We start from the raw sequence: 27,729 nt of genomic DNA, 5'->3' as shown, positions 1-27,729 counted from the left end.
TGTTGTGTGGCCACAGGGACTTTACAAATGTGAGGATGTGAAGGAGCCTGAGGTGGAAGATGATCCTGGATTATCTGAGTGGGTCCAAGGTGGGGTCCTTATAAGGGAAAGAAGGAGGCAGGAGGGAGGGAGGGAGGGAGGGAGAGAGAGAGAGGTGGGAGATAGATTTGAAGATGCTGAGCTCTGGCTTTGAAGTTGGAGGAAGGGGCCAGGAGTCCAGGGCATCCTCTAGAAGCTGGAAAAATCCTGGAAATGGATTCTCCACAGAGCCCTCAGAAGGAGCCTGGCCCGGCTGGCACCCTGATTTTAGCACTCTGGGATTCATTTTGGATGTCTGACTCCAGACCAGGGAATCAATGTGTGATGTTAAAGCCTCTAAATTAGGGGTCATTTGTGACAGCAGCAGCCACAGCAAAGTCAAACAGGAGCCATGGGAGAGACTCCCTAGGATGCCCCGAGGGTCCCTCCCTGGCCCCACCCGCAGAAACACAGGCCTGACCACTGCTGGGGCCCCCACCCCTCTAACACCCCGCTCAGCAGGAACCATGCAGGAGGGGCTGGGTGTGGCTGGGCCATGTTCTCTCCCCTCACACCTTCTTCTCAGAGAGCAGCTGGAGCCCCAGACCCAGGGAGCCTCCCAGAGAAATTCCCAACACAGGACCTGGTTTTCCACCTGAGGCTCAGGATCCAATGGAGAAGTGTTTCCCAAAAATGATGCTTCCTCCAAAGATGGCCAGTGACTTTCTGTGCCAAGCATCTGAGAAAATCTCCATGTCCTAGGGCTGCCAGGAAGTCACCTTTGCACATGTCAGAGCCCAAATCCCATCAATAGTGAGGCCTTCGGTAAAACATATCCCCACTTTTAATTATGAAGAGATGCCTGGCCTCAGCATTGAAAATATCAAACTCCCTTGAGAAAAGACTTGTTTAATCTCTTAGAAATGATGGAGCACACCAGCCTGAACAACATGGTGAAACCCTGTCTCTAATAAAAATACAAAAATTAGCTGGGCGTTGTGGCATGTACCTGTAATCCCAGCTACTCAGGAGGCTGAGGCAGAAGAATTGGTTGAACCCGGGAGGTAGAGGTTATGGTGAGCTAAGATGGTGCCATTGCACTCCAGCCTGGGTGACAGAGCGAGACTCCATCTAAAAAAAGAAATAATGGAGCACTTATTACCCTTCTTGCAGTGGTTCCTGGGGAGCTCAGAGCCTATCTTTTTCAAGTGTCTTGAGCCGCTTGCAGGCCTTTCATGTGTGTTTCCTTCCTGGCTTCCTCCTATTTTTCTCACACCTCTGAACCTGCTGTCAGGTGAAAAATCAAGGTGGACCCAAAATTTAAGAGCTCATGAATTTGATGGTGTTGGAGTGTCCTAGACAATCCAGCCCTTGGGGGTGGAGAGTTGGGCAAAGAAGGAGGAGGGCATTCCAGGGGACAGGGCCAGAAGCAGAGAGACTCCAGGCCCAGAGTAGGATTTCCAGGCTGAGGAAAGACAGGCCATGGGTGGGTAGAAGGTCCAGACCAGGACAGGGACAGGGGGTGTATCTGGAGGATCAGCCACAAATAGCTCCCTCCAGAAAGCAGGCAGTGAGATGGGGGGTGAGCTGCAAGGAGGAAGGGGAGGTGGGAGAGAATGGAGGGACCGGTGTTCAGTGAGCCGACTCCTCCTATCCTGGCCTATTTCCCCAGGGGACACGCCTGGGAGGCTGTGATCCTCTCCTCCAGGTTACTTTCCCACTGGTGCCAGGATTCCCCCAACGCCACACTGAGAGCCCAGGAGAAGCATCAAATCATATGAGAGATAAGAAATGAAGAGAGGGAACAGGATTTCTGATTGACAAAGAGGATATTTATTGAGGGTTTACTCGGTACAGGGAGAAGGGCTGGATGGCTTGGAATGCAGAGAGATCCCTACCCTGGGATCCTGCAGCTCCAGGCCCCTGTGGGTGGGGTGAGGGTTGGGAACCTACGAACATTCTGCAGGGGCCACTGTCTTCTCCACGATGCTCCCTTCATGCATGATCTGGCAGCTGTAGCTGTTGTGGGACCTCCACTGCTCGGGCGTCAGACTCAGGTAGCTGCTGGCCGCGTACTTGTTGTTCTCTGTTTGGAGGGCGTGGTCATCTCCACACCCTGGGTGATGGGGGTACCATCTGCCTTCCAGGTCACCGTCAAGATTCCCGGATAGAAGTCACTCATGAGACACACCAGCGTGGCCTTGTTGGCTTGGAGCTCCTCAGAGGATGGCGGGAACAGAGTGACCGAGGGGGTGACCTTGGGCTGACCTGTGTGGACAGAGGAGGGGGTGAGAGACGGCAGAGGGAGAGTGGGGTGTTGTGGAGCGCCTCTCTCTGTCTAAAGTCTCTGGGAGGGTTCATGGTGTGGTTGTCTGGTCCACCCAGGGCCTCTCCCTCCCTCTTCTTTCCCTCCTTTCCACTGGAGCCCTCTGGAGAGCAGACAGCCCTGCACCTTTCCTAGGGGCCTTCCCAAGTCACCTTTCCCAGGCGTCCTGGCCCAGTCATTTCCTCTGCAGCCTCGGTTTCCCCGTGCGTACCCAGGGCAGGCTGTGCTCCCTCCTTCCTGGTTTCTGGAGTCTGAGTTTGGAGTCTAAGCGTCTCTCCCACAGCACACAAATCTGTCCTGGCAGGGTGTGGGGAGGCCCAAACCTGGCATGGCCTGGAGCTTCCCATCCCCTGGGACACCAGGCTGTACCCCAGCCTGGCCCACTCAGTTCTCCTGGTGAAGCAGGGGCTCCACCCAGACAAACCCTGGGGCTCCGCCATCGCCCCTGTCTCCACCAGCCCAACCACAGGACCCTTCACATCAGCTGGGTTCTTGGAGCTTCCTCCCCAGATTTCGGGGGAACACAGCCCCCATGCCCACCCCAGCAGCCTCTGATTCACCTGGTGGCCGTGGAGTTATCTGCACCCCCGTTTACTCCCCGCTAGTCACCTCCTGAGTCTAACGGGCCATTCCTCAAATGAAGGCGGGAGGTCGACCCGTGAACAGAGAGACACCAGGCCTCAGAGGTGACGGGGCTCCAGGGACAGACACATCTGTGCCCCAGGAGACCCTCTCCAACCTCACCCAGTTTCATCTGTCCCTCAGTGTCCTCATGACCCAGCACAAGCCATAGAGCTGCAGCCTAGACCCAGAGTCCTCCCTGTGCCTTCCAATGGTCTCCCCTTGGGGTGACCCCTGTGTCCCCAGCCCCCATGTGGCCCTCCCAGTCTGGATGGGCATCCAGCCCTCAGCCTAGATCCTGGGGTCCCGGGGACTGTCTCTAAGGCCACTACAGGGCCCCTCATCAGAACTGGCCTCTGTCCTTCACTGAGACATCTGCCCTGGGAAAGGGGAGGAGCCCTGACCCTGCCCAATCCCAGCCCAGACCCCAGGACCAGGCTGTGTCCCGCTGTTGGAAGCTGAAAGTGGCTGCTCCCACTGTGGGGGCCCTTCCTGCCAGTTACCCTGAGACCAGCCCACTTCCCCCAGACCCCATGGAGAAAGGAAGGGTTCCATGCTTAAGGCTTGGAGGGCAGAGGAGAAGAAGCCCCAGAGAAAGAAAAGAGATTTTTCCAGACAGGAGAGGGTGGGACAGGCTGGGGAAAGTTGTGAGAGCCACTTACCTAAAATAGTGAGCTGGGTCTCATTGCCAAACAAATGCTTCAGTGAATTATACTTGGATAGAAACCCCCTGGCCAGCACCTGGGGCCAGTCCAGGAGCCGTGCTGGAGCAGGAACCTGCTGGGTGTGAGGGGCACAGGGCTGCAGTGTGTAGGCTCTGACCTAGGCACAGGGTAGGGGGGTGGCCAGTATCCCAGTAGGGTCTCTGTGGGTGTTCCCTGTCTGAGGCAGGAGTCCTGAGCTGGCTCGGACCTGCCCAACCTCACTTGGTCCCATTTTAAGGGCCTCTGAAATCCGTCACAAGTGTCCCCAGTCAAGCCAGGCTGACTTCCTCCCTGGACCAGGACACTGGGTCATTCTTGACCCAAGAGGAGAGTCCTCTGCTTTTATATCTATCCATGGAGATGCAGCTCAGTCTCACTTTGTTCATGAAGCCTTTTCTGATCATTCATTCCATCTGTCCATCCATCTGTCCATCTATTCATCTATCTTTGCATCCACCTACCATCTGTCCATTCATCCATCCATCTACCTGTCAGTCCATCCATAAATCCATCCTGTCTACCAGGCACTGTTTTGTGTGCTGGGGACATGGTGTGGTCCCCCATGCTCTCACCCCCATCTCTCCCAGGTCATGGCCAACAAGGCACTCCTCACGGTCATGTCCAAGGTCCTTCTGCTGTACCTGGTGTCTCTGCTGGATGTGACACGGGGCTGGCCCCTCTTTCCAGTGACTCTTTTCCCCTTGGGGTCTGACTCCCCTTTCCTCTTCCCCTGACATCTGTTTCTCCATGGCCGTGCCTGGCTGCTGACTCTCCAAGATCCCCATTCAGACCCCTTTCTTGGCCATCTTCACACTCTGTGGCCCCCACTATTGCCCACATGGTGAGGCTGGAGTCTATCCCAGCTCCAAACCCTCTCAGCTCCTCCACTGCCTGCTGACCATGCCCGGTGGGCTACCCCACCGGACTCTCAAACTAATGATATCCAGAGGAGATGACCACCTTCCCCCAGCCCAGCTCATTTTCCATCTTCATCTCATCACAATGACCATGGGTGGTCTCAACCCCTCAGTCCTGGAGTCCCTAGACTCAGTCACCTCACCTCCCACACTGAAATGGCTTCTGCGTACTTAGCTACTGCATCTAGACAGCACTCTTTTTTTTCTTTGAGACAGAATCTCGCTGTCGCCCATGATCTTGGCTCACTGCAACTCTGCCTCCCAGGTTCTAGGCAATTCTCCCGTCTCAGCCTCCTGAGTAGCTGGGACTACAGGCGAATGCCACCAGGCCCAGCTAATCTTTTGTATTTTTAGTAGAAACGGGATTTCACCATGTTAGCGAGGATGGTCTCAATCTCCTGACCTCGTGATCCACTTGTCTCAGCCTCCCAAAGTGCTGGGATTACAGGCTTGAGCCACCGCACCCGGCCAATTTTTGTATTTTTAGTAGAGGTGGGGTTTCACCGTATTAGGCTGGTCTTGAACTCCTGACCTCATGATCTCCCTGCCTCAGCCTCCCAAACTGCTGGGATTACAGGCGTGAGCCACCGTCTGCAGCCTTTTTTTTTTTTTCTGACTGAGTCTCACTCTGTTGCCCAGCCTGGAGTGCAGTGGTACAATCTCGGCTCACTACAACCTCCGCCTCCTGAGTTCCTGGGTACAAGCAATTCTAATGCCTCAGCCTCCTGAGTAGCTGGGATTACAGGCATGCACCACCATGCCCGGCTAATTTTTTGTATTTTCAGTAGAGATGGTGTTTCTCCACATTGGCCAGGCTGGTTTCGAACTTCCAACCTCAGGTGGTCTGCCCTCCTCGGCCTCCCAAAGTGATGGGATTACAGGTGTGAGCCACCACACCAGGCTCCATTTTTATAATTGTGGTCAAACATACATAGCATCAATATTTCCACTTTAATTATTTTTAAATGTACAGCTCCATGGCACTAAGTACATTCACACTGTTGGGCAACCTTCACCACCATCCATCTCCAAAACTCTTTCATCTTCCCAAACAGAAACTCTAAACCCATTAACTACAGTCCCCCATTCTTCCTTCCCCCTCGCCCTGTTAACTCAAATCTACTTTTTGTCTATGTGAATTTGCCAATTCTAGGTACCTCATAAAAGTGGATTCAAATGACATTTGTCCATTTATGTCTGGCCTATTTCACTAAGTATAATATCTTCAAGTTTCATCCATGTTATAGAAGATTTTTGAAATTAATTTAAAAATAATTAATTAAAACCTATTAAGACCTATTCAAAGTAGTATAGCCAGGCATGGTGGCTCACGTCTGTAATCCCAGAACTGTGGGAGGCCGAGGCGGGGGGGCAGGGGTCATGAGGCCAGGAGATCGAGACCATCCTGGCTAACACAGTGAAACCCCACCTCTATTAAAAACACAAAAAAATAGCTGGGCGTGGTGGCACGCACCTGTAGTCCCAGCTACTTGGGAGGCTGAGGCAGAAGAATCACTTGAACGCAGGAGGCGCAGGTTTCAGTGAGCCAAGATTGTGCCACTGAACTCCAGCCTGGGTGACAGACCAGGACTCCGTCTTAAAAAAATAAAAAATAATTTTAAAAAAAGGTTCAAATGTGGCCTTTGAAAAGTGTGTTGGGTCTGGCAGTATACAGTATATAAAATGTATGAAAGGTAGTCTGTTCCAGAGTTAAGTTTGGAAAGCTGAGGACCATCTGCATATACATGGCACGCCCTTTCCCTGCACCACAGTATCCTCAAAAATTCTTCCCTCCAATCTTTTTTTTTTTTTGAGACAGGGTCTCACTCTGTCACCCAGGCTGGAGTACAGTGGCATGATCACAGCTCACTGCAGCCTTGACCTCCTCAAGAAATCCTCCCACCTCAGCCTCCTGAGTAGCTGGGATTATAGGCGTGCGCCATTACACCCAGTTAAGTTTTATTTTTATTTTTAGAGATGGGGTCCCACAATGTTGCCCAGCTCATCTGGAACTCCTGGGTACAAGCAATCCACCCACCTTGGCCTCCCAAAATGCTGAGATTACAGGTGTGAACCACCACACCTGGCCTCCCATCTCTTCAAATTTCAGAACCTTACCCTTCTATCACTATAACACTATTTCCCTCACAGGATGCATGGTCATTATCAAGAAAGGCAGGAAGGGCGAAGATTCCTAGCATTTCTCTCTCAGTCCCATGTGGTGCTTACATCTTATTTTGGGTTGCACTTGACATCTTGACATATGGAATACTTGTCAGTTAGGCTTACAACAGCCTTAGAGTGATCATGTGGGTAACCTTGATGAGAGGTATGATTAAATTCTAACCAAAATGTAGCATCCAAACATAAAACAAATACTTACATGTGATAAATCCTGCATGAAAGAGAGGATAACGGTGCCCACCTCTGATAATCTGTCTCAATCAAGGCAGTAAAATTCCTGCAGAGAAAAAAAACAAAAGCATGTCTGCCAGCTGCTGGCCTGTGTTAGAGAGGGCTCTTTCTAGGGGCACCAGAGGGAATGGAGTGTAATTCAAACTGGAAGCCTTTTAAAGCCAGAGCTAGCTCACCTATTGACGCTATACCTTTTAACTCTAGTCAACTGCAGTAGTCAGGACTCTTGTTGCAAGTGACAGAAACCCAACTCAAACTAGCTTAAGCCTAAAGACAGGTTTATGGACTGTCTCTTGGAATTCATAAACAAGATAGTTCTCTCTCTCAGAACTCACTGGCCTTAAGAACTATATGGAGTCAGAGACGCTAACACCACTGTCTTCTCCTATCTGTTTCTTTAAGATTTGTCCTTTTTTCTCAGCAATTCCACCAATCCTCTAGTTCACATAATCTGAAGCATGGTTACAGGGAGCTCCTAAATTTTATATTTTGCAATCAGAGGCTGGTTCAACTGTCTTTCAGTCTCCGTTCCAAATATCTGTGTAAGGACATTTATTGGACTGGCCTGGGACGGGTGCCTTCCCCTGAATCAATCAGCACTGGACATAGGACAAGTTCACATGATAATCTGGCAACCTAGAAAAACGAAGGAGCAGCGACAGCCCTTAGAAGGCGAGTAGTGCCAGACCGACATTCCCATGGGTGTTCTCTGCATCCACAGCCCTACCATCCTGACGTTTTCTTTCGCATTCATTAATATTTGTGAGAGTCTGGAGAAATACACCATGTTCATGGATTGGAACACTCAATCAGTTCTTCCCAAAGTGATTTGTAGATTACTTATGTAATTCTTATCAAAATCTAAACATATTTCTTTCCTCTTTTTATTTCTATTTTTTATTTATTTATTTTTTTTTGAGACAGAGTCTCGCTCTGTCACCCAGGCTGGAGTGCAGTGGCGCAATCTTGGCTCACTGCAAGCTCCACCTCCCGTGTTCATGCCATTCTCTTGCCTCAGCCTCCCAAGTAGTTGGGACTACAGGTGCCCGCCACCATGCCCAGCTTTTTTTCTTTTTTCTTTTGTATTTCTGGTAAAGACGGGGTTTCAAGGTTTTAGCCAGAATGGTCTCGATCTCCTGACTTTGTGATCCACCCACCTTGGCCTCCCAAAGTGCTGGGATTACAGACATGAGCCACCACATCCAGTCCTTTTTTTTTTTTTCTTTTTTTTTTTTTCTTTCTTTTTTTTTTTTTAACAAACAATCACCATTAGAATGAATCTCAACATATTTCTTAATAAATATTGACAAGTTGATTCTAATTTTTTTTAGAAAGCATCTTGCTCTGTTGTCTAAGCTGGAGTATAGTGGTGCAATTGTAGCTCACTGCAGCCTCAAACTCCTAGGTTCAAGCTATTCTCCCTCCTCAGACTCTCCAAGTGCTATGATTACAGATGTGTGCCACCACGCCTGGTTAATTCTAAATTTATATGAAAATGCAGGCTGGGTGTGGTGGCTCACACCTGTAATCCCAGAACTTTGGGAAGCAGAGGCGGGCGAATCACCTGAGGTCAAGAGTTCAAGAACAGCCTGGCCAACATGGCAAAACCCTGCTCTACTATAAAAACACAAAAAAATTAGCCTAGCGTACTGAAGCATGCCTGTAATCCCAGCTACTCGGGAGGATGAGACAGGAGAATCACATGAACCCAGGAGGCAGAGGTTGCAGTGAGCTGAGATTGTACCATTGCATTCCAGCCTGGGTAACAAGGGCAAAACTTTGCCTCAAAGAAACAAAAAAAATTGCAAAGGGCCAAGAATAGCCAAAATACTGGCTTGTTCTGAAAGCTCTGGTCTATGAGAAAATCCACCTCTTTTTTTTTTTTTTTGAGACAGAGTCTCCTCGCTCTGTTGCCCAGGCTGGAGTGCAGTGGTGTGGTCTCGGCTTACTGCAAGCTCTGCCTCCTGGGCTCATGCCATTCTCCTGCCTGAACCTCCCAAGTAGCTGGGACAACAGGTGCCCACCACCACCCTGGCTAATTTTTTGTGTTTTTAATAGAGATGGGGTTTCACCATGTTAGCCAGGATGGTCTCCATCTCCTGACGTTGTGATCTGCCCGCCTCTGCCTCCCAAAGTGCTGGGATTATAGGCATGAGCCACTGCGCCCGGCCAGAAGAGATGATCCACTTCTTACAGACTTCAAGATGTGATAAAAGGCTTGGCACTTGAGGATCACTTGAGTTCAGGAATTGGAGACCAGTCCAGGCAACATGGCAGGAGCTTGTTTCTGCAGAAAAACTTAAAATTAAAAAAAAAAAAAAAAAATTAGCTGGGCATGATGATACACACCTGTAGCCCCAGCTATCCAGGAGGCTGAGGTAGGATGATTATTTGAGCCCGGGAGTTCAAGGTTATAGTGCACTATGTTTACACCACTGCATTCCAGTGTGGAAAACATAGTGAGACCTGTCACCGAAAAAAAAAAAAATAGGAAAACAAAACCCGGTCAGGCATGGTGCCTCATGCCTCTAATCCAAGCACTTTGGGAGGCCGAGGTGGGTGGATCACGAGGTCAGGAGAGCAAGGCCATCCTGGCTAACACGGTGAAACCCCGTCTCTACTGAAAATACAAAAAAATAGCCGGGCATGGCGGCGGGCGCCTGCAGTCCCAGCTACTCAGGAGGCTGAGGCAGGAGAATGGCGTGAACCCGGGAGGTGGAGCTTGCAGTGAGCCGAGATTGAGCCACTGCACTCCAGCCTGAGTGACAGAGCGAGACTCCGTCTCAAAACAAACAAACAAAACAAAACAAAAAAAAGGAAAGAAATAACAAAACCCTAGCAGAATGTTGCCCATAGCTAGTCTTCACTCAATAATGCCCATTTGGCCACACAGTAGCTCTCAGGAAAAAAACATTAATTAGTTCACCGTTAGAGCAAGGAAACTCACTCATTAGCTTTAGGTCTGTTTTAGGGCAGATGGGTAACTGTCTAAAATAGCATGGAGTTATTCAAGAAGCATTCACTGAGAATGTATTCTGTTCATGTTCCACCCTACTCCTTCTACCTTGGTCTTCAGCATCCTGGTTTTCCAGTATCCTTATGCACTGTGCCTTTATTTATTTATTTATTTTTTTGAGACAGAATCTCACTCTGTCTCTCAGGCTGGAGTGCAGTGGTGCCATCTCAGCTCACACCTCACTGCACCCTCCGCCTCTTGGATTCAAGTGATTCTCAAATTTCAGCTTCCTGAGTAAGCTGAGATTACAAGCACATGCCAACATGCCCATCTAATTTTTGTATTTTTAGTAGACACAAGGTTTCACCATGGTGGCTAGGCTGGTGTCAAACCCTTGGCCTCAAGTGACCCGTTCACCACTGCCTCCCAAAGTCTTGGGATTACAGGCATGAGCCACCACACACAGCCTGCTGTGCTCACTTTAAATATGGAAATACTGGTATTTTTGCTGGTGTAACTATTGTTTTGGCCTGAATCTGAAATCTGAATTATTTTGTATTGAGACTATCCATGGAGTTCTTTGATTCACTAAAATTCCAAATTGAACAAGGATACACTTAATTAATTTAAAAATAATTTTTCCAGTCTGAGTGCAGTGGCTCACACCTGTAATCCCAGTACTTTGGGAGACCAAGGCAAGTGAATCATTTGAGGTTTGAAGTTCAAGACCAGCCTGGCCAACATGGCAAAACCCCGTCTCTACTAAAAATACAAAAATTACCCAGCTGTGGTGGCGCAAGCCTGTAATCCCAGTTACTCGGGAGGGAGAATCACTTGAACTCAGGAGGCAGAGGTTGCAATGAGCCAAGATCTTACTACTGCACTCCAGCCTGGGTGACAGAGCGAGAGACTCTGTCTCAAATAATAATAATAATGAATAACAATAATAATAATAATTTGTCCATATTTCACACTTCTATACTTTACTCTCTTCAAGAGTCAGAAGATAACACCGACAAAGCAGAGCATCTGATGCACTAATAATTTTTTTTTTTTTTTTGAGAGGGAGTGGGGAGTCTCCCTCCGTCACCCAGGCAGGAGTGCAGTGGCACAGTCTCGGTTCACTGCAACTTCTGTCTCCCGGGTTCAAGTGATTCTCGTGCCTCAGCTTCCGAGTGGCTGGGACAACAGGCACCTGCCACCATGCCCAGCTAATTTTTGTATTTTCAGTAGAGACGGGTTTTTGCCATGTTGGCCACGCTGGTTTCGAACTCTTAACAGGTGATCCACCCGCCTCGGCCTCACAAAGGGCTGGGATTACAGACGTGAGCCACCACGCCCAGCTACTGATGTAATAATAATATACTTAACTCTGGTTCAAAGACTTTTTGAAGAAGCAGATGAGCATGACAGAATTGAAACTGATTTTGGGGAATGATTAAAATCTCCATCTAGATCAGGCACAATGGCTCACACCTGTAATCCCAGCACTTTGGGAGGCCAAGACAGGCGGATCACTTGAGGTTAGGAGTTTGAGACCAGGCCAGCAAAAATGCTGACACCCCATCTCTACTAAAATTACAAAAATTCGCTGGGTGTGTTTGTGTGCACCTGTAATCCCAGCTACTCAGGAGGCTGAGCCACGAGGATCACTTGAACCCAGGTGGTGGAGGCTGCAGTGAGCCACGATCACGCCACTGCACTCTAGCCTAGGCAACAGAGTGAGACCCTGTCTCAAAAAAAAAAAAAAAAAAATCCCCATTCATACATTATGAAAACAAAAGATCAAAAGAAAGCAGAACGATTTTTTTGGAACAAAACACACTGCCTGCTGTCAATAAAAAGATTACAGTCCTAACCTTTCCCCCAAGAATTCTGTCAGATAATCTCAAAGTTATCAAAATGAAATGGGATTATTTAAAGATGAAGGGCTTAAAGAAAAATATTTGGCCAGGCACGGTGACTAATGCTTGTAATCCCAGTACTTTGGAAGGCCGAGGCTGGTGGATCACCTGAGGTCAGGAGTTCCAGACCAGCCTGGCCAACATCATGAAACCCCATCTCCACTAAACATACAAAAATTAGCCGGGCAAGGTGGCGAGTGTCTCTAATCCCAGCTGCTCGGGAGGCTGAGGCAAGAGAATCACTTGAACCCAGGAGGCGGAGGGTGTGCGCCTGTAATCCCAGTTACTGGGGAGGCTGAGGCACGAGAATTAAGCGCTTGAGTTCAGGAGATGGAGGTTGCAGTGAACTGACATCTCACCAATGCACTCCAGCCTGGGAAACAGAATGAGACTGCCTCAAAAAAAAAAAAAAAAAAAAAAAAAAAAAATCAGTGCTATTTTATCTTGTGTTTTATGATTAAACGTCTATAATTGTCTATTGCACTAAGTTAATTATTTTTATTGTATTAAACTTTAGATTCATGGGGCACATGTGCAGGTGTGTTCCATGAGTACACTGCAAAATGCTAAGGTTTGGGCTTCTATTGAACCCATCACCCAAACACTGACCATAGTACCCAATGAGTAGTTTTTCAACCCTTTCCCCTCCTTCCCTCCCCACATGTGGAGTTCCCAGTGTCTGTTATTTCCATCTTTATGTCCATTTGAACCAACTGTTTATTTATTTATTTATTTATTTGGAGACAGTCTCCCTCCTTCACCCTGGCTGGAGTGCAGTGGCGCCATCTCAGCTCACTGCAATGTTCGCCTCCCGGGTTCAAGCGATTCTCCTGCCTCAGCCTTCTGAGTAGCTGGGATTACAGGCAGGTGCCACCACACCGGGCAAACTTTTGCAATTTTAGTAGAAATGGGGTTTCACCATGGTGGCCAGGCTGGTATCAAACTCCTGGCCTCAAGTGATCCACCTGCTTTGCCCTCCCAGAGTGCTGGGATTGTAGGCACGAGCCACTGCACCTTGCCTATTTTTAAATAATACTTAATTTTCTTTCATTTTGCTAATAATTTAGAGTACAATTATATAGTGATGTTAACTTTTTTGGGGGGGTGGGACGGGGTCTTACTCTGTCACCCAGGATGGTGTGCAATGGCTCAATCATGCTTCCCTGCAGCCTCAAATTCCTGGACTCAAGTGAGGCTCCCACCTCAGCCTCCCAAACAGCTGGGACCACAGGCATGCACCACCATGCCCAGCTCATTTTTCTAGTTTTGTGGAGACAGGGTCTTGCTATGTTGCCCAGGGGGGTCTCAAACTACTGAGCTCAAGCAATCTACCCACCTTGGTTTCCCAAAGTGCTGGGATTATAGGCCTAAACCACTGTCCCTGACCTAACAATGTAGAATTTTACTTAATGCTTCATAATATGATTTTTAAAGTTTGTATTTGAAATGTATTTAAATATGTACTTTGATCTTTTGAAAAACATTTGAATTCCTAACAGATTATAAAATACTAGTTGTTCCCAGGAGGTGGAGGTTACAATGAACAGAGATCACACCACTGCACTCTAGCCTGGGTGACAGAGTAAGACGCCAACTAAAAAAAAAAAAAAAACTAGGTGTGTTAGGGTTCAAACCAGAGAAGCAGAACCAGTAAGAGAGATATACAGATTCAGATATAGATAAATATATAGTCACACACATCTGCATAGATATATAAAAGGTTAGCTTCTGACCAGGCACAGTGGCTCACACCTGTAATCCCAGCACTTTGGGAGGCTGAGGCAGGCAGATCACCTAATGGTCGGGAGTTCAAGACCAGCCTGACCAACATGGACAAACCCTGTCTCTACTAAAAGTACAAAATTAGCCAGACATGGTGGCACATGCCTATAATCCCAGCTACTCAAGAGGCTGATGCAGAAGAATCACTTGAAACCAGGAGGCGGAGGTTGCAGTGAGCCGAGAGCTCCACATTACACTCCAGATTGGGCAACAAGAGCGAAACTCTGTCTCAAAAAAAAATTTTTTTTTTAATGAAAAAATTCTTGGAGACAGGCGGTCTTGCCCTATTGACCAGGCTGGAGCACAGTGACACAGTCACAGCTCACTGCAGCCTCAAACTCCAGGGCTCAAGCAATTCTCCCTCCTCAGCCTCCTTAGCAGCTGGGACTGTAAATGCATACCACCATGCTGATTAACTAAAAGAAAAAAAAAAATTTAGAGAGATGCAGTCTGGCTATGTTGCCCAGGCTATTCTCACACTCCAGACCTCAGGATCTTCCCACCTTAGCCTCCCAAAATGCTAGGATGTGAGCCACCATCCCCAGCCCCAATAAACCAATACTGATACATTATTATTAACTAAGGTTCATCTTGATTCAGATTTCTTTACTATTTCCCCTAATGTCCTTTTCCTATTCCAAGATCTCATCCAGGAGATCATACTATGTTTAGTTCTTGTCTCCTCAGGATTGCTGGAGTGCAGTGACTCCGTCTCAGCTCACTGCAACCTCCGACCACCAAGTTCAAGCTATTCTCCTGCCTCAGCCTCCCGAGTTGCTGGGATTACAGGCACCTGCCACCGTGCCCGGCTAATTTTTTTTTTTTTTTTTTTGAGAGGCAGTCTCTGTCACCCAGGCTGGAGTGCAGTGGGGCGATCTTGGCGCACTGCAACCTCCGCCTCCTGAGTTCAAACGATTCTCCTGCCTCAGCCTCCCAAGTAGCTGGGATTACAGGTGTGTGTGCCGCCACTCACTGCTTTTTTTTTTTTTCGAGACGAGTTTGAGATGGGGTTTCACCACATTGGCCAGGCTGGTCTAGAACTCCTGGCCTCAGGTCATCCCCCCACCTCAGCCTCCCAAAGTGCTGGGATTACAGGTGTGAATCACCCACCCAGTTTGGCTAGCTTCTTTTTTTTTTCCTTTTTAATGTGGTAGCTCGGGTCTCGCTATGTTGCCCAAGCCTCCGAAAGTGCTAGGATTATAGGCGTGAGTCATCGCTCCTGGGCTAGGAGGTCACCGTGATACCCTGTTTCAGGGGATGGGGCCTGGACAGGGCAGAGGCTGTGATGGGAGCCCCCTCTTCCCTTCCCATCTATGACTCTCACTGTCCTTGCCCAGTTTTCTCCACTTCCAGTTTTTTTTTAATTTTTTATTTTTAGTTTCTTAGAGACTGGGTCTCACTCTTGTCCAGGCTGGAATGCAGTAGTGTGATCACAGCTCACTGCAGCCTCTGTTCCTAGGCACAAGTGATCCTCTCACCTCAGCCTTACAAGCAACTGAGACTATATGCATGAGCCACGATGCTGGGCTATCTTATTCTGTACAGACGCGGTCTCCCTGTGTTGCCCAGGCTGGTCTCAAACTCCTGGCCTCAAGCATCCTCCCACCTTGCCCTTCCAAAGTGCTGGGATTACAGGAGACCCCGCTCTGCCTCTCCAGTCCCTGACCATCCCCACAAGCCAGCCCCAGAAAGCCCAGCAATGAGGGAGCCAGGCTGGGGCAGGAAACGCGCAGCAGCCTCCTCCCACTCCCATTTTAATTGGGGGCAGGTGCGGGAGGACCTAGGCCTGCTGTGCCTGCAGTAGCGCCCACACCTGGCGGATCTGCCAATCGATGCTGGAGCATGCGGTGCCATCCAGGGCACCATACTGCTCCATGCTGTGCCTATAGTCCCACATGCTGCTCATGTTGCCTAAGAACAGGAGGCTGAAGAGAGGAAGAGGTGGGCCAGGGAGCCGGGCCACCCCGGGCTCCAGGCAACCAGGCTCACCTCCTAGGGGGCAGCATGGAGAAGGGGGTGGGCCGCCCAATGCTCTGCAGCTCCTGCAGTGACAGCTGGTTGAGGGCAACCCCCTTGGTCTCAGCCATTAACATGGCTTTCCCCGGAGGCCTCGTGGGCCTGGTGGAATGACATCTGAGTGCCAGGCAGGAAGGTGGCAATGAGGTAGCTTCGTCCATGCCCTTATCTGCCTACACTGCCTGCATGCCCCCTACTTTTTTTTGATACAAAGTCTCACTTTGTTGCCCAGGCTGGAGAGCAATGGCGTGAACTCACCTCACTGCAACCTCCACCTCCCTGTGGGAGAGGAGGAGCAGGGGCTCAGGTGGAGGCTCGGGTAAGCCTGTCTATGACACTGCTGCAGGCCTGGGTCACCCCTAGAAAAAGTGTCGTCCTGCAGCACTCCACCTGAATGAGGGATCTAGTGATCTTCCAGGAGAAATCAGTCTTAAGGGAAAAAGAGGCCGGATGTGGGGTCATGTGAACCAAGGACTGGGTCTGAGCTGTGGGGCCTTGGGGGTGAGGCTTTGCCCGGAACACCCGAAGCCTGAGCCTCTGTCACTCAGCATCTCCGAGCGGGGGCCAGAACAGGGGAGGAGGCCCGTGTTGGGTATGACTTGGTCATGGGAGGTTTCGTCTGAGGACCCCAGAAATAGCTGGGGCTCATTCAAGGGCTGCTCCGAGCAGCTGAGACGCCCTGCTCCTCATTCAAGTAGGTAGGGCAGAGGCAGAGGTGCTGTGAGTGATGGTCCTGTTCTCTTATTGTTTTGTTTTTGTTTTTAGAGACAGGGTCTCATTCTGTTGCCCAGGCTGGAGTGCAGTGGCATGATCATAGCTCACTGCCGCCTCGATCTCCTGGGCTCAAGCAATCCTCCTGCCTAAGCCTCCTGAGTAGCTGGGACCACAGGTACATGCCACCATGTCCAGCTTTTAATTTTTTGTAAAAATGCGGTCTTGCTATATTGCCCAGGGTGGCCTGAAACTCCTAGGTTCAAGCAATCCTCCTGCCTTGGCCTCGCAAAGGGCTGGGATTACAAATGTGAGCCACCACACCTGGCCTCTTTTTTGTTGTTGTTGTTGTCGTCGTTTTGAGACGGTGTTTCACTCGTTGCCCAGGCTGGAGTAAAATTGCAGTCTTGACTCACTGCAACTTCCGTCTCCCAGGTTCAAGATTCTCCTGCCTCAGCCTCCCAAGTAGCTGGGATTACAGGCATCCCCCACCACACCCGGGTAATTTTTGTATTTTTAGTAGATACAGGGTTTCACTATCTGTTGATCAGGCTGGTTTCAGACTCCTGGGCTCAGGTGATCCACCAACCTCGGCATCCCAAAGGGCTGGGATTATAGGCATGAACCACCGCACTCGGCCTAGACTGTTGTTGAAGCCTGTTTTCCTCTTCTCTTTCCTCACTTCATTTCTTTTGTTTTACACCCTCCCCCAGTCGTTGCTCTGCCCATCCAAAGGCTGTGGCTGGCACTGGACAGAAAAGAACCCCCTAGCCTCAAGTTCCAAACCCATGCTCTTCAACAGCCAGGCTCTGAGATGGGAAGCTTCAAAGTCTTGTGACAGCCTGACTGAACCTCTCCAGCCTGGGCACTCCCTCCAATTCCTGCCCCGGAAAACAGGCATCTCCTCTGATCACCTTCCAAAGAAGCCTGTCTAGAAGCCTCAGGCACCCACACCTGGAAGGCTGTACTCTTCACCTTCCCAACAAAGGGCCTGTCCGCCCAGTCCTGCTGAGCACACTCCTATGCCCCCGTGCCCTGAATTGTCCTTTGCCCAGGCTGGGATGACATCTCAGAGCCTTCCGCCTGCTGCAGATTTGGCTCAGCCCAAAGCACTCCATGAAATCAGGGTGTGGCATCTGCCTCAAGGAGCATTTCTATAACCTCTGTTGCCTCTACCGCAAAAAACTCCACCTCTGAACACTGAGTTAGAATGGCATGATTGTAAAGAAGAAAAGGGGGGTGGGCATGGTGGCTTGCACCTGTAATCCCAGCACTTTGGGAGGCTGAGGCAGGCAGATCACTGAAGGCCAGGAGTTCGAGGCCAGCCTGGCCAACATGGTGAAACCCCGTCTCTACTAAAAATACAAAAATTAGCCGGGCACAGTTGGTCACCCTATATTCCCAACACTCTGGGAGGCCAAGGCAGGCACCTGAGGTCAGTACACTAAGACCAGCCTGGCCAACATGGTGAAACCCTGTCTCTACTAAAAAATGCAAGTTGGTCGGGCACAGGAGCTCACGCCTGTAATCCCAGCACTTTGGAAGATCGAGGCGGGCGGATCACAAGGTCAAGAGACAGAAACTATCCTGGCCAACATGGTGAAACTCCATCTCTACTAGAAACACAAAAATTAGCCAGGTGTGGTGGCACGCGCCTGTAGTCCCAGCTACTTAGGAGGCTGAGGCAGGAGAATCGCTTGAACTTGGGAGGTTAAGGTTGCAGTGAGCTGAGATCATGCCACTGCACTCCAGCCTGGGCAACAGAGCAAGACTTTGTCCAAAAAAAAAAAAAAAAGCAAAAGTTAGCTGGGCATGGGTGGCACACATCTATAATCCCAGGTGTTTGGGAGACTGAGGCAGAAAGGTCACCTGAGCCTGGGAAATTGAGGCTGAAGTGAACCAAGATCATGCCACTGTACTCCAGCCTGGGCAACCGGAGTGAGACCCTGTTTCAAAAACAAAACAAGCCGAGTGCATGCACTCATGCATGCCTGTAATCCCAGCTACTCAGGAGGCTGAGGCAGAAGAATTACTTGAACCCAGGAGGCTGAGGTTGTAGTGAGTCAAGATCTCACCACTGTCCTCCAGCCTAGGCAACACAGCAGAACTCCATCTCAAAAACACAGAAAAAGAAAACCACAATTTGGGGAGGTAGATATCTGGTTCCCTGAACTGTCTTGGTATGGACGGCCCTCCCATTGGGCTGGGATGGGACGCTGATCTCGGATAGCACACGCCCACCCCAGTCTGCCACCTGCCAGGATCTCCTTCGCGATCCAGCCCAGGGTAGGCAGGGGACGCTCACTTGATGTAGTAGCCGGCAGATTCCAGGTAGGAGGCAGGCTCCTGGCCAGACCACATCACCACGGCAGGGTGATTCTTGTCTCTGTGCACCAGTTCTTCCATCACCCACACGTAGTGATGTACAGACACATTGTTGAAGAGCTGCCAGGGGGCCAGGAGGGAAGGGACGGAGGGTCACAGTGTGGCCCACAGGCTGGCCAGGCAGAGCAGCTGCGTGGTGGGGACTCATAGCAGCACCAGGCCCACAGTGGGACACTCATCAATGACCACAATCCCATACTGGTCACACATCTGCAGCACCTCCTCTGTGCAGGGATAGTGGCTGGTGCGGAAGGCATTGGCACCAAGCCAGTGAAGCAGGTTGAAGTCCTTCACCAGCAGCAGACAGTCGAAGTCCCTCCCTCAGATCTAGGGGACAGCAGAGTCAAGTGACCCATCCCTGTCAAAGCTGCACTTCCTCCAAGAGCCAGGACCCCTCCAAGAGCCAGGACCCTGGAAAGCCACCCGATGAGCCCCCTCTCCAGCCCAACCACCAGCTCCACAGCAGGGTGGTTTGGAGCCATTTGCCTCATTACCCTTAGCTGCCACAGGGAAGCTCATTTGCCTCATTGCCCTGAACTGCGGGACACAGGGAAAGCGAAAGTGGAAGGTGACCAGAAGCAGCCCCCACGAGGACCCAGGAGCCCCAGTGCACATCTGCATCCTCATGCTTGTTGACACTGTGGAAATAGAAAGGTTTCCCATTGATGAGGAACTGGCTCTCGGTGACAGCCAACAGTGCGAATCGCCACAGGGAGTGTGTAGAAGTCAGAAAAAGGCCCCAGTGACATCTGTGCAGTCAGCCACACCTATGACAGTCAAAGCGCCAGGTGTGAGCACCCTGACAGCCTGAGCCCCATCTGGCCTGGCCTGGCCTGCAGCAGGAAGACCCCCAGTGCACCCCAGCAGCCGCCTCGGGGCCTGCAAGCAGAGAAGCAGCAATCAGAGGCTCTGCCCTTTCCTGGCTGACCCTGGGACCTGCCCTTCAAAATTGGGCCTTCTCCTTGACCAGACGAGGTGGCTCATGCCTAGAATCCCCACGCTTTGGGAGGCTAAGGCAAGAAGATCACTTGAGTCCGGTTCAAGACTAGCCTGGGCAACAGGGTGAGACCCCAACTCTACAAAAAACATTTTGTTTTGAGACAGTCTCACTCTGTCGCCCAGGATGAAGTGCAGTGGCATGATCTCAACTCACCGCAGCCTCTGCCTCCCAGGTGCAAGTAATTCTCCTGCCTCAGCCTCCCAAGTAGCTGGGATTACAGATGCCCAGCAAATTTTCATATTTTAGTAGAGGCAGAGGTTGAAGTGAGCCAAGATCATGCCACTGTACCACTCCATCCTGGGTGACAGCACAAAACTCTGTCTCAAAATACAAAACAAAAAAAACATGTTTTTGGCCAGGCACAGTGGTCACACCTGCAATCCCAACACACCAACACAGGGAGGCTGAGGTGGGAGGATCACTTGAGTCCAGTAGTTCAAGACCAGCCTGGGTAACATAGAGAAACCACATCTTCCCTAAAAATAACAAAAATTAGCTGGGCATGGTGGTGCTTGCCTGCAATCCCAGCAGCCCCAGGTACTTGGGAGGCTGAAGGGGGTGGATTGCTTGAGCCAGGAGTTTGGGGTTGCAGTGAGCTACAATCTTGAGGCAGAGTACGTAGTCAAGGAACTGACCGTGTCCTTCGGAAGTGCCAACCACGGCACTGAGACGTGTGATGTGTGAACAAGCATGTACAGCTACAACCTATGTGCAGCCAGAAGATGACCCAGAACGTGCTTAGAGTAACACCTCTCCCAGCCCTTAGGAATTCATCATGGAAGACTCCCAGAAAGGGAGTTTCCCCACTGATAATCAGCGCTCTCTCATCCTTACCAGCAGCCTGCCCTGAATTCTCTCTCTCAGGGTGAAGCACATATTTGCTACTTCACTGTGTTTTTTGAGATGGGGTCTCGCTGTCTCAGCCTCCTGAGCACCTGGGATTATATAATTGAGTGTTGCTATCTCAGCTCACCGCAACCTCCACCTCCTGGATTCAAGCCATTCTCTCATCTCAACCTCCCTAGTACTGGAATTACAGGCACACGCCACCACACCCACCTAATGTTGTCCAGGCTGGTTTGAACTCCTGAGCTCAAGTGATCCACCCGCCTCAACCTCCCAAAGTGCTGGGATTACAGGCATGAGCCACTGTGCCTGGGCTATTCTGCACTTCACTTGCAAAATACTTTTCCCTTTACAATAAATTGCTCTATGCTGCATCACCTTTGCTGTATGATTCTTATTTAAATTCTTTATTTATTTTAATTATTTATTCTTTTTGAAACAGGGTCTCATCACGTTGCCCAGGCTGGTCTCGAACTTTTGAGCTCAAGAGCTCAAGTGATCCGCTCACCGTGGCCTCCCAAAGTGCTGGGATGACAGGCATTAGCCACCACACCCAGCCTAAATTCTTTGAAACTGACAACTGCGGCCCCACAATAGCTGTCAATCATTGCACCACTGCCATCCAGCCTGGGCGACAGTACAAGGCCTCCTCTCACAAAAGGAAAAGGATATATTTTAAAAAAAAAAAAAAAAATTAATTTTTTTTTCCTTAAAGACAGGGTATCCCAGTCATGCACGGTGGCTCACACCTGTAATTCTTGCACTTTGGGAGGCCGAGGCAGGCGAGTCATCTGAGGTCAGGAGTTCAAGACCAATCAGGCCTACACGGTAAAACCCCGTCTCTACTTTAAAAAAATACAAAAATTAGCTGGATGCAGTAGAAGGTGCCTGTAATCCCAGCTACCACTTGGGAAGCTGAGGCAGGAGAATCACTTGAACTTGGGAGGCGGAGGTTGCAGCGAGCCCAAGAGTGCACCAGTGTCCTCCAGTCTGGGCTCCTACAGAGTGAGACTCCAGCTCAAAAACAAATAAAAATAAAAAAGACAGGGTCTCCCTCTGTTGCCCAGACCAGAGTGCAGTGACGCGGTCACAGCTCACTGCACCCTTGACCTCCCAGGCTCAACTGATTCTCCTGCCTCAGCAGCTGGGACTACCGGCACGCATCACCGTGCCTGGCAAATTTTTAAATTTTTTGTGCTGATGGTCTCGCTATGTTGCCCAGGCTGGTCTTGAACTCTTGGCCTGAAGTGATCCTCCTACCAAGTCCTCCTTACAAAGAGCTGGGATGACAGGTGTGAGCCACCGCACCTGGCCAGCCGAAGCTGCCTGTTCTTTGAGCACGATGTGTAGCAAGGGGAGCTAGAGTGAGAGCAGCACCGTGGGGAAAGGACAGGACTGCCACCCTGAGCTATGTGACGTTGGGCCAGACCCCTCTTCTCCAAGTGAGATCAACCACATAGGTGATCTTGGGAGCTCGTGCCCATTCAGACAGCCTGGATTTTAGTTTCGTAGGTGGATGGGAACCTGTGAAGGTTTAGAGATGCTGGGAGAATCTTTTTCCTGGGAGAGCTTTCCAAACAGGGAACAAACAGAGCCACCCGGGGCCCCGCTGAGGGAGGATCCTACCAGAAGCTCTCACCACTGTCTCGCTCCACACCGGTGGTGACGGTGATGTCGATATAGGTGGTGGGTGTCGTGTACAGAAGCACAGACTGCTGCAGTCCTGCATAGTTGAAGAAGTCAAAGTCTGTGTTCTGGACAAAGTAACCCTTGGGATACCTAGGGCAGAAGGATTGTGGTTCGCTGGGCCCTTGCCATGGGTCTTTTGCCCTCAGCTCACTTGCCTCCCCAGATCAGGGCCTCCTCTCTGCGAAGGCCACCCTGTCCCGGGCAGGAAGACCACAGGGTGGGGTGGGAAGGTGGGTGCGTGCAGTGGAGGCAGGATGGTATCCACTTGGAGGTGTCGGTCATGTACACATGGTCCCTGGTGGCAGGGTGGGGGGGCAAGCATGTTGTTGATGACGACAGTGACGCAGAGGCAGGAGGGCAGGGACCCCACCCGGAACAGGCTGCTGCTGTCAGCCTTGAAGGGGAGGTAGCCCCTTTCATGCTCCAGCGTGTCGACCCCATTCACCCACTGCAGACATAGGAGATATGGGGAGGGGGTGGCAGGTTGGGGCATAAGGAGGGGCTCTGCTATCGGGCACTCCCTCACATAACCTGCAGCATGGGGCTCAGGGGCCTGCCAGCCAGACGGGAAGACATCCCAGTGGGGTAGATCAGGCCGCCTATCCCCCTACACAGGGCACAGCCCCCAGGGCAGGGTAAGGCCCCCCCTGTCCCACCCCAGGAGACAGGCTGTGGGTGGCATCCGAGGGTCCCATGCTGTTCAGCAGCTGTGCCCACCCACCCGCCCTACCTGCTCCTGGCCACACTGGCATAGAAGTGGGCACGATGGCATAGAAGTGGGCACTGCCAATCCTCAGCACCACTCTTGTACACAGGTCCTAGATCCATCGCTCCAGCAGGGTCACCTCCCGTTCGTAACACACCCAGCTGACAAAACACCACAGCCGCCAGTCCTGGCTGATGTCGATGAAGATGGAGGGAACCGGTATGTACAAGGTGGGGCCCGACTGCGAAGAGAAGGGCCGGGCTCAGCTCCTAGGCCCCCAAAGGGATCCGGGACCAGGGTGCTGCACAGCTGTGCCCCCAGGCCTAGCACAAGCCCTAACACATAGTGGGGACTCCTGGCGGAAAAGACAGATAACTTGCTGATGACAGGTCCACTGCCAGTGCAGGTTGTACACCTGGACCAGTGGGGCCCAGAGATCCTCGTTGGAGCGGATGGAACCCAGTATCTCCCAAGACAGGGGTGAACCCAGGGGCACATCCCAGCCAAAGGCAAGAAGGTTCAGACCTGTGACTAAGATGCAAATGACCCACTGCCTGTCACAGGGAGGAAGGCTGGTTAGGGGGATGGGGGAGCTTTGCTTAGGACACTGTGAGTGAGGCCCATGCTGGCAGCCAGCCCTCTCCTCTCTTTCTCTTGTACTGAATACCACAAAGTCAGAAACAGAGGATGTAGGCTGGGCACGGGGGTTCACACCTGTAATCCCAGCACTTCGGGAGGCAGAGGCAGGCGGATCACAAGGCCAGGAGTTTGAGACTAGCCTGGCCAATATGGTGAAACCCCATCTCTACTAAAAATACAAAAATTAATTGAGAGTGGTGGCGGGCGCCTGTAGTCCCAGCCGGGAGGCTGAGGCAGGAGAATCGCTTGAACCCAGAAGGCGGAGGCTGCAGTGAGCCAAGATCATGCCATCACACTCCAACCTGGGTGACACAGCGAGACTCTGTCTCAAAAAAAAAAGAAAAAGAAAAAGAGGATGTAGATCAGGCAAACACGGCCCAGACCTCACCGGATCCCACTTCTCTGCTGACCACATCCAAGTCAGGAGGGCAACAGGGGTGGCGTCCTTGGCCTGATGTCACAGTCTGTCCTCTATCTGAACCCTGAAAACCAAGGTACCTTCCCCACTCAGCAGAGCCGACCTCAGAATGTCTAAACTGTCCCCTTCTCGCGAACCCCGGGCCCAGCTCTGTGCAGCGCCTGCTGCTCCGGCCTGACGAGTGGTGGCTCATGCCTGTAATGAGCGCTTTGGGAAGTCAACCTGGGAGGATGGCTTGAGGTCAGGAGTTCGAGATCAGCCTGGATAACGTAGTGAGACCCTGTATCTTAACAAACAAAACAAAACAAAAAAGTTGATTTCTGTTTTGAGACGGAGTCTCAGTCTATAGCACAGGCTGGAGTACAGTGGCTTGATCTCGGCTCACTGCAACCTCCGCCTTCCTGGTGCAAGCAATTATCCTGCCTCTGTCCCCCAGGTAGCTGGAGCCACCAAGCCCCACCAAGTTTCTTTTCTTTGTTTTTTGTTTGTTTGTTTGTTTTAATTAGGCATGGTGGCCCCAGCTAACTTGCAAGGCTGGGGCGGGAATATCGCTTGAGCTCAGAAGTTAGGATTGCCCCACTCCGCTCCAACCTGGGTGGCAGAGCCAAACCCAGTCTCAAAAACATTTCAAAAATTAAAAATGAATGTTAGAAAGGACACTGACCGGGCTCAGCCTTCGCCTGGGGACGTGGCTGGACAGGAGCGCTTCCTCCTCCTCCTGCCTCCTCCGCCCTGGCCCTTCCAGGTCCCCCTATTACCCCCGTACGCCCGTCCTCCAACCTGGCGCCCCCAAGCCCGTTGACCTTTAACCTCCTCCGGGCCCCCAGCTCTGGGGCACTCAGGTGAAGGAGGCTGCAGGGCGCCGGGGCTTATGCCATTCCCAACGCAGGGCCTCCGGGCGCCTCTCGCAACGGTCGTGGGTACCTCTGCTCCTGGAAGCCCCGGCGTGGGTTGTCGGAGAGGTCGGCTTGGAAGCTTCAGAGGCCGTCCAGCTCCTTGCGCTCCAGCAATCGGCTCTCCCGGGTGTACAGCATCCCGCCCAGCAGCTCCTGCGGGCAGCCACACAACAGCCCCTGAGAGCCGCCCAGGACACCGCCACCAGCCAGGTCATACTTCCCGCTCCCTGTCTTGTCAGCCAGTCTGAGAGGATGAGAGCGGCGCAGCGGGGAGGAGGGGGAGCCCTGCAGGCCTGTAGCGTGCGGCACCTGCCGCGTGATGCGCGTGAGGCCGTCTGTGCCATGTTTGTTGAGAGCGAGTGCCAGGCCTGGAGGGGCAGGGTGGTGCCAGGCGCTGCCCAGTAGGACCTGTGGCTGGAATCCAGGGCTAGGCCTTGTGGGGGAAGCGGGACCCCCACCCTCAGCTCCAGCCAAGAAGGGCGTCATCTGCTCCCCATCCCAGCAGAGGTTGGACCATCCAGGGCCGCAGGCCAGGACAGAACCCCTGAGATTGGTGGCATCCCCGTTTCTTCAAGGGGCACCTCCACTTGCTTTCCCCAGCAGGAATTGGAGCAGGCCCCAGCGGAGCCTCTTCCATGACTGCTGGATGCAGCCTCTTGCAGGGATGCACGTCCTTGAGAGGCGGCCGTAGCCTTGACCCTGGACCTCTGGGACCCCGACCCTAACCAAAGGGACAGAAGCTCCTTCTTGGCTTTGAAGATACATGAAGTATATATAGGGAGAGAGGCCAAGTGCAGTGGCTCACGCCTGTAATCTCAGCACTTTGGGATGCTGAGGTGGGCGGATCACTTGAGGCCAGCAGTTCGAGACCAGCCTGGCCAACATGGCGAAACCCCCTCTCTACTGAAAATACTAAAAAAAAAAAAAAAAAAGGAGCCAGGCATGGTAGCAGGCGCCCGTAATCCCAGCTACTCAGGAGGCTGAGGCTGGAGAATCACTTGAACCCAGAAGGCGAAGGTTGCAGTGAGCCGAGGTCATACCACTGCAGTCCAACCTGGGTGACAGAGCAAGAATCTATCTCAAAAAAAAAAATAAAAATAAAAACTGCAGGGAAAGGGTGCCCTGCGGGACCCCACTTTACTCCAGTAGAGAAGGCACCATGTGGAAGGGTAGAGGAAGAGATCTGGAGACAGTAAAAGAGACATAGGTTTATTAAGGGGACTTTCACACAGGTGCAGTGGCTGTGGCTGGACATGACAACCACTACGTTTGTAAAAAGCAAGCAGCTTCTATAACATTTTCACCTAGCATCCTCGACCTGTTACCGGTGGAAGGTATCCGAGTTCCCGGTGGTGAATCCATACACAACTGAAACAACCTCAATTCTTGCCTCCTCAGAAGAAAGAATTTAACTGAGGGTCATAAAGTAGAAACCAGATAGAGGTAAGTTGCAAAGCAGGAGTAAAATTTTATTAAAAAGCAGGCCAGGAACAGGCGTGGTGGCTCATGCCTGTAATCCCAGTTCTTTGGGAGGCTGAGACCAGTGGATCACCTGAGATCAGGAGTTCGAGACCAGCCTGGCCAACGGTGGTGAAACCATGTCTCTACTAAAAATACAAAAATTAGCTTGGCGTGATGGTGAGTGCCTGTAATCCCAGCTACTTGGGAGGCTGAGGCAGGAGAATTTCTTGAACCTGGGAGGTGGAGGTTGCAGTGAGCTGAGATTGAGCCACTGCACTCCAGCCTGGGCTATAGAGTGAGAGAGTATTAAAAAAATTGTTATTAAAAAAACTTCAGAACACGAAGTAAAGGAAAGAAGGAAAGTACAACTTGGAAGAGGGCCAAGCAGTCGACCTGAGAAACCAAGTGCTCAGCTTGACCTCTTGACTCAGAGTTTCACAGGTTGGCATCCTTCCAGGATCTTGCCACTCCTGATTCCTTAGCTTGGGGCTCCGAACGGACTTTCTCCTTAGACCGTAAAGTCATTCTCAGGGTACACATCAGTTACGGCTGTCGGGTGCCTCTGCCATACAGAGGGGTCCCTCTGGTCCTAGGAACCTGGACTGGACACAGTTGTTTGTACGATTACTCCTCCACCCCTTTTCTCACGCTCGCCAAATCCACCTTCTGAGAATGGACCTTAATACTGGAAATAGAGTCGCCAGCATAGTGAAAATAAATACATTCTAGAAATTGACAAGGCCTAAAGGCTTTTTCCCAAATGTTTATGCTTTCTTATTTTCTTTCTTTAAAATTTTACTTGTATATTCCTTTAGTGAAATGCTTACATGCTTAAATTAGGATATAGTTCACTGTTTATGAGGCAGCTTTAGGCCACATTTAACAAATGTAAGAAAAAGTAGGATGCAAAAGTTTATACAGTATGTATAAATCAGTAATTCAGGACGGGTTTAGTGGCTCACACCTGTAATCCCAGAACTTTGGGAGGGGGAGGCAGGAGGATGACTTGAGCCCAGGAGTTGTGACCAGCCTGAACAATATAATGAGACCACTGTCTCTACAAGAAATACAAAAAAACAAAAAAAAATTACCCAGGCGGGGTGGCACACACCTATAATCCCAGGTACATGAGAGGCTGAAGCAGGAGCATTGATGAAGCCCGGGAAGCAGAGGTTACAGTGAGCCAAGATTGTGCCACTGCACTCTAGCCCAGGTGACAGAGCGAGACCCCATCTCAAAAAAAAAAAAAAAAAAAAAGAAAAGAAAAGAAAAAAATAAGACTAAAGGGTGCCAGAGAAGATGCCTTCCTTTTTCTTTTT

The 27,729-nt window shown here is 50.9% G+C and overlaps 2 pseudogenes; both read right to left on the bottom strand.

Annotated features, from left to right (window-relative positions):
* Positions 1-1,835: 1,835 nt before the first annotated feature.
* The window catches only part of LOC112632876, a 29,617-nt pseudogene continuing 3,723 nt past the window's right edge, over positions 1,836-27,729 (bottom strand).
* On the bottom strand, positions 18,672-25,435 carry LOC112633122 (annotated as a pseudogene).

This window comes from Theropithecus gelada, chromosome 10 (genome assembly GCF_003255815.1).
Source record: "Theropithecus gelada isolate Dixy chromosome 10, Tgel_1.0, whole genome shotgun sequence".
Taxonomy (NCBI): Eukaryota; Metazoa; Chordata; class Mammalia; order Primates; family Cercopithecidae; genus Theropithecus; species Theropithecus gelada.
The sequence above is the reverse complement of the archived record's forward strand: the minus strand, read 5'-3'. Positions and strand labels throughout refer to the sequence as shown.